The sequence below is a fragment of the Balaenoptera physalus genome (assembly GCF_965194825.1).
Source record: "Balaenoptera physalus genome assembly, chromosome: 15".
NCBI classification, from domain to species: domain Eukaryota; kingdom Metazoa; phylum Chordata; class Mammalia; order Artiodactyla; family Balaenopteridae; genus Balaenoptera; species Balaenoptera physalus.
This window is the reverse complement of record NC_138894.1, coordinates 73,475,996-73,482,382: the sequence shown is the minus strand read 5'-3', so window position 1 is coordinate 73,482,382 and position 6,387 is coordinate 73,475,996.

The window sequence follows — 6,387 nt, the reverse complement described above, 5'->3', positions numbered from 1 at the left end:
CTTGGCCACTTTCAGTTTTAAAGGTCCCTTGTGGCCGATGTGGCGCAGTGAGAAAGTTAACCCCAGAGCTGCAGCTCTCTACCAGCCCAGGGACTCAGAGGCAGCCCACCGCCAGGGTCATTACCCTTAGTACACAGTACTTCTCTCATCTTAGAAAAACTCTACCAGCGGGGGCGGCAGTGGGGCAAGTCTTCACTTCCACATCATCGCTTCAAATTTTGCATTTGTTTATTAGCTAAATAGGTCATATCTGAGGCAGCTCAGGAGCTGGATGAGATGACCTTCAGCTGCCTTTCAACATGATCCTCACAGATTACAACGGTTTGGAAGGTTCCTTAGGGAGCACCTTATTCAACTACCTTAATAATTAAGATGAGGAAATTGTGTTTGGCTGAGATTTTCCTGTTTTTTTATTGGGAGAACCAGCTTTGCAGACTAGTGAGCACGCATGGTAGAGAAGAGCTTCCTGAGAATTCAGGGATAGAGACAGAGAGAGATGGAACCCAGGGTCGCTAGGGTCCAAAGCAGTGCTCCCGACCGGTGTTGAGTATGGGAATTGCTGATGCACTCAGTTCAACCAGTTTCTTTATTTTGCCTTCTCAGAGCCTTTTATGTGAATCTGAGTCATGACTCTCCAAAGAGGGGAAGGTAGGAGGCAACATTCACCCAAATGTTTGATCACAGAAACTTTATATCAAGGAGCTCCCAGCAACAGTTCCTAGAAGTAGTGTTCCATGTACCATGCTTGCCCAAGAGATAGAGTCCCCAAAGGTAGCAGAAAAAAAAAAAAAAAAAATCAGCATTAGGCTCCTGATTCTGTTCTGCTCTTTTGCACAGCCGTAGACTTTCTCACTATCAAAGGATGCTCTGCCTTATAAAGGTTTGGGAAAGTGAAGGATGTACTCAGTCTGACCTCTTCCAAACACTGAGGAGAGATGGGATAGACCTGAGGACTCTTTCATGGTTGTCTCATGGGAGAAAGGGGGAGGTGACTCCCTAAGATCAGGAAACATTAGTGCCTTGCACAGTGTCCTGCAAATAATAATGATAATTTGATCCGTATTGGACTAATCTTATGTGCTGTCTCAGGTCCTCTTGGTCTCACCCATCTCTGGGCCTCTTACCCCTCTTTGGGGGGTTTTCTTTGACCCCAGGAAAAGAAGTGGCTCTTCTCACCACTTCTGGACTCAGATGAGGTGCCAAGCCTCAAGGAGTAGGATCTGGATTTCCCAGTGGCTGCCAAGGGGCCAGATGGCACAAGCCAGAGGTTCAGAAGCATTAATTCCCCACGGGGCAAACTTTGAACAATGAGAGATGGGACACAGGCGGGAGCCCACATGTAAATTTCCTCTCCAACCTCTCTCGTGTGGACTATTCAAGACAGCATTTCTGCAAAGCTCGTCCACAGGTGTCCTGCTTTAGCCAAGTAGCTGGCTATATCTCTTTGTGAAGAGAGGTGGGGGACACATCATCTTATATTGCGTCCCATCCTTCTCTCCTCATTTCTCATTTCCCTCACTCTCACTGCCCTGGTATTGCAACTCCCAGTGAGGCATTAGCACTTAAGCTTTGCCTCAAGCTTTGTTTTGTAGAGAACCCAGGCTCAAATAATATCAATAGTAACTACTAAAATGTTTTGAACACTTACCATGTGCCAGGCACTGCTAAGTACTTTACATATATTATCTCATTTAATCTAATTTATTGTTATATTCTAGTGATGAGGAAACTGGGACTCAGAGAGGTTATGTAACATGCCCAGATGATAGTATCAGACAGCACACATGGTAGCGTCAAGTGCAGTGCTAGACATAGAGTAAGCCCTCAGGGTCAGTAGGTGGATCATTAATTTGTATATTTCTCACTAGCACCTTTTCTTCTAAGGCATCCTTTCCGGTGAATCACTCACTAAATACTACCAGTGAAGAAATCAAAGAGGAAATCAGAAAATATGTCAAGACAAAAGGAAAATGAAAGCACGACACTCCAAAAATCTATGGGATGCAACAAAAGCAGTTCTAAGAGCCAGGTTCATAGTGACACAGGCCTTCCTCAAGAAACAAGAATATCGCAAACAACCTATTGATAACTTACCACCTAAAAGACTTAGAAAAAGAACAAAGCCCAAAGTCAGCAGAAGGAAGGAAATAATAAAGATCAGAGAGGAAATAAATAAAACAGATCAAAAAGACAATAGAAAAGATCAATGAAACCAAGAGCTGTTTTTTTTTTTAAAGATAAACAAAATTGATAAACCTTTAGCCAGGCTCACTAATTAGAAAAGACAGGACCCAAATAAACAAAATAAGAAATGAAAGAGGAGAATTAATAACTGATACTGGAGAAATACAAAAAGTCATAAGAAAATACTATGAACTATGAAATACTGTTCTATATGCCATCAAAGTGGACAACCTAGAAGAAATGGACAAGTTTATAGAAACAAACAGCATGCCAGGAATAATATAACTATTAACTCAGTCATTTGCATCTTGCTTAGTAGCAAGTGGCTCACCAGGTACCTTTCTTATTCCATCTACAAATTGGGAATAATAAGCTTATGTTACATATAACTCTTGCTTATTACACAATTGGTAGTTTATTATATTCTCAACAACCAATGTGCTAACTAGAGTTCTCCTGCAGCTATCACCCACAAGAACAAAAATTAGGTCCAGTTGGGTACAAGTGGGCCAATTCAAGAGAATTGCTGACTGAATATTCAGGTAATGCCATCTGGGGATCATCAAAGTTCTGTTCTGTCCCAGGACAAACAGGGTAGTTGGCAGGTCATAACTTAACTGTAACTGCAGAGGAAAAATGTCTGCACTCATTCTAATCTGGTCAGCTTGGGTTCAAGCAAAATAGCTGTAGCTCTGTCTCCCCAAGTACAGAATCACATCTCAGATTCCACAACATTTGTAGCCATAGAGGCACATGCATTGACCAGGAAGCAGCTCTAGGGGTATAGGAACCACCTGAATCTCTGCAGTGGTGTTGACCAGCCTTTGGGGATTAACACAGATTTTTCAACTTGGTATAATTATTAATCTAGATCATTAGAAAACAAAAGGCAAGCCCTGGGCCCCATTCCTCCAGCAAATATTAAACACGGACTATGTGTCAGAAACTATACAATGGTGAACAAAGACATGGTTCCTGCCATCAGAGTATCCCTTATAACAATGTAGCCCTTCAGGTTGTAACTAAATGAGCAGAAAGCCAAGGTGACGCAGTGATTAAGAGATCCTCTCACGGCATGAAGTGTGCAAAGTTTAGGTTATCTTCTCTTAGGGAGTCAACTCACCCTTTGCCCTAGTTTTTCTTAAAACTTGTACTTGGACCCTTTGCATCAGAAACACCCACTTTTCGGAGCTACTGAATCCATATCTCTGGGGGTGGAGATTTAGATCTGAAGATTTAAGACTGTCCCTGAAACATTTATGTGCTCACCAAAGTTTGGAGCACTGTCTTGGTCCGAAGCCCTGGGAGGTCACCACTCACATCCTACCTGTTTCAGAGGCAGGTGGTTTGATGGAGCCTAGTCAGCAGGATTCCTGTGGGGAGCTGAGCTGGGACCGGGCGAGTCCCACAGGCTCGGTGGCAGCAGCAGCTCGGCGGGATGGAGCGTGGCATAGGAGACTGGTGGTGGAGGACCGCGGCAGTCCCTCCGGAGAAAAGGCAGGCTGAGAGCCCCACAGCGCAGGCGTCTGCTTGCTTCGTCCCCTCGGGCTCTTCCTTATACAGGCACAGTAGGTACCGCCCCACCTTAGTTAAACAATGACTCCAGCCTGGCGCCTGGCGCCTCCCTCCCGGAGAGAGGATATTGGATTTAATTGCAAAACTTCCCCAAAGATGCTCCACCCTAAGCCTGTCTCCACCTGATCCCACCTCACTTCCTGGAGCCCCGAGCTTTCGACTTCTTGGCTGCCTGAGTTGTGGTCCTCCGTTGTTTCCAGATAATTCAGTTGCTTTGTTTTTTACTTCAGCAACTTCTCCTTCAGAGGAAGTGCTGAGACAGGGAAGTGTCCTTCCTTGGTGCCGCATTCTCACACCGGAACGCCAGGTGTTGCACGTCAAGAGCAGACGCTCAAAGTAAATCACACCACCTGGGCTTTCTGCAGGAAGAACATCTTCTTTCCACAAATATAAATGGCAGACCCCATGAACCCTTGGGCATGGAGAGAGCCGGGGAAGGTCTCCGCATCATCCCTGCTTAACGGATCAAGGAGAAAGGGATGAGGCATGTAAAGCAGGCGCTTCCTGACTCCAGACTCCCGATAGCATGGCTCACTCTACGTAATAGGTGTTGACTGAAAAAAAATGCACCACCTAAAAGCTGAGAATTATTAGGACTTCAAGCCCAGGAGGCAGCCTCTCACATAGCTCTGAGGGACGGCTCTGAAGAGGTAACGGAGGAGCCAGGATACACAGGAGTTTTTGCAACAAACACCAGGTAGTTGGAACATCAAAAGGTTACTGTTAATTAAAGAAAACCAGACATCTCAAGTTAAGGAATTTAGCGCTTTTCTGTGTTTGGGAAGATGCCAGAGCCTGGACTCACTGCAATCATTCCTTTGATGTTCACCTTAGCTATCTACAGCCAGTATCCTGTTCTTTCCCATCCTGAGTCCCCTGCGGGGTGGGCGTGCTGCGGTGCCTGAGGGCTTGGCAGTGGGCAGCCCTGTTTGTCTCCATCCTGAGTTCCCTCAGGGCTCACCAGCGGGAGGGGGGGGTGGGGGGCTGCTTTAGTGGCTGATGGCTGCAACATCCTTTGTCTGCTGATATGGCAGGCAACATTTTTCATTCACAGCCTAAAAGAGGGAAACCTCTTCTCTACCGATGAGTCATGGGAGTGATGGAGGGTGGGGAGCCTGCCAAGAGAAGAGGTTGGTGATGTGGTCCAGGCAAGGGTGAGCAGAGTGAGAAAGTACAAATGCCAAGTGGACAGCTTGAGGAATTTGCATGAAGTGAAACCCAAATCACCAGCACCCAGATAAACAGACAACATTACCAGTACCCCAAAGCCCACTTGGGACCCACCCTTCCCATCACTATCCTCCAGGATAGCCCCAAGACAAACTATCCCCAGCCCCCCGTGCATTTTGATAAGCTCCATCCTCTTCCTCATTTTTAAGAAAACAGATTCAGTGTTTTGTCCATTATACCCCAATAAAGCTGAGAAAAAAAACCAAAAAGAAAAAGAAAAAACAAAAAAAAGGAAAAAAAAAAAGAAAACAAATTTAGTGTTGATTTAGGGGATTAAATCAAATGTCCCTGCAAAATATGACAAAGGAGACTAGTGCGGTAGGGCAAACAGGTGTACAGAGTATTTGCCATGTAAGCAAATGGCCCATCTAACAGATTTCACGTGTTTTTACATTCCTCTCTGGGTGGAAGACGTCGTCAACAAAGTGAGATGATTTTTTTTAGTGCCAAGCAGTGTGAAGTGCAGGCTCACCCAGCTCCGGTGCTGTGCTGTGGGCTGCATTCTGGACGAATTAGGCAAGTCATGTTCTTAGACTCAGAGCAGTAGGTGACAAATCGAACAGTATCTTCAAGAGAAGCATTATAAACACTCAAGTTTTCAAACCAAAATGTCACCACTTACTTATCGTGGGATTTTGGACAAGCAACTTAACGCTAAGCCTGTTTCCTTAACTCCAAAATAGCGATGATAATTGAATCTAACTCATCAGCCATTATGAGAATAATAAAAAAAAAAAAAAACGCAAAGGCAGGTGAACTGCTTGCTACTAAGTCTGACACATAGTAATTATGCAACAAAGGGCGGCTATTATTTAGTAAAGCCAGACATAGTACTTGGCTGGTGGGAGTTTAGGAGAACTAAGTCAGAGAGAGGCTGGGACTTCTAAGGTGGAAACCTTTGACTCTTTTGGGAAGGATAAAGGTGATGCCCAAGGCTAGGGAAGTAGAGCCTTACACTGTTGGAGAGAAAGTCTGGAAAGGGAAATGAAACTTGTCTTCATTCATTTCTCAAAATTCTGTTTCAGTAACAAGTAAATCTAACCTAATTGTCCGTCAACAGAGGAATGGATAAAGAAGATGTGGTACATATATACAACATATGGCTTTTTTACAGCCATATAAAAGAATGAAATAATGCCATTTGCAGCAACATGGACGGACCTAGAGATTGTCATACTGAGTGAAGTAAGTCAGACAGAGAAAGACAAATATCATATGATATCCCTTATTTACAGAATCTAAAAAAAAGGGTACAAACGAACTTATTTACAAAACAGAAGTAGAGTCACAGATGTAGAAAACAAACTTATGGTTACCAGGGGTAAGGTGGAGGAGGGATAAATTGGGCGATTGGGATTGACTTTGATTGACTGATATGTTGATTGATATTGATTGATA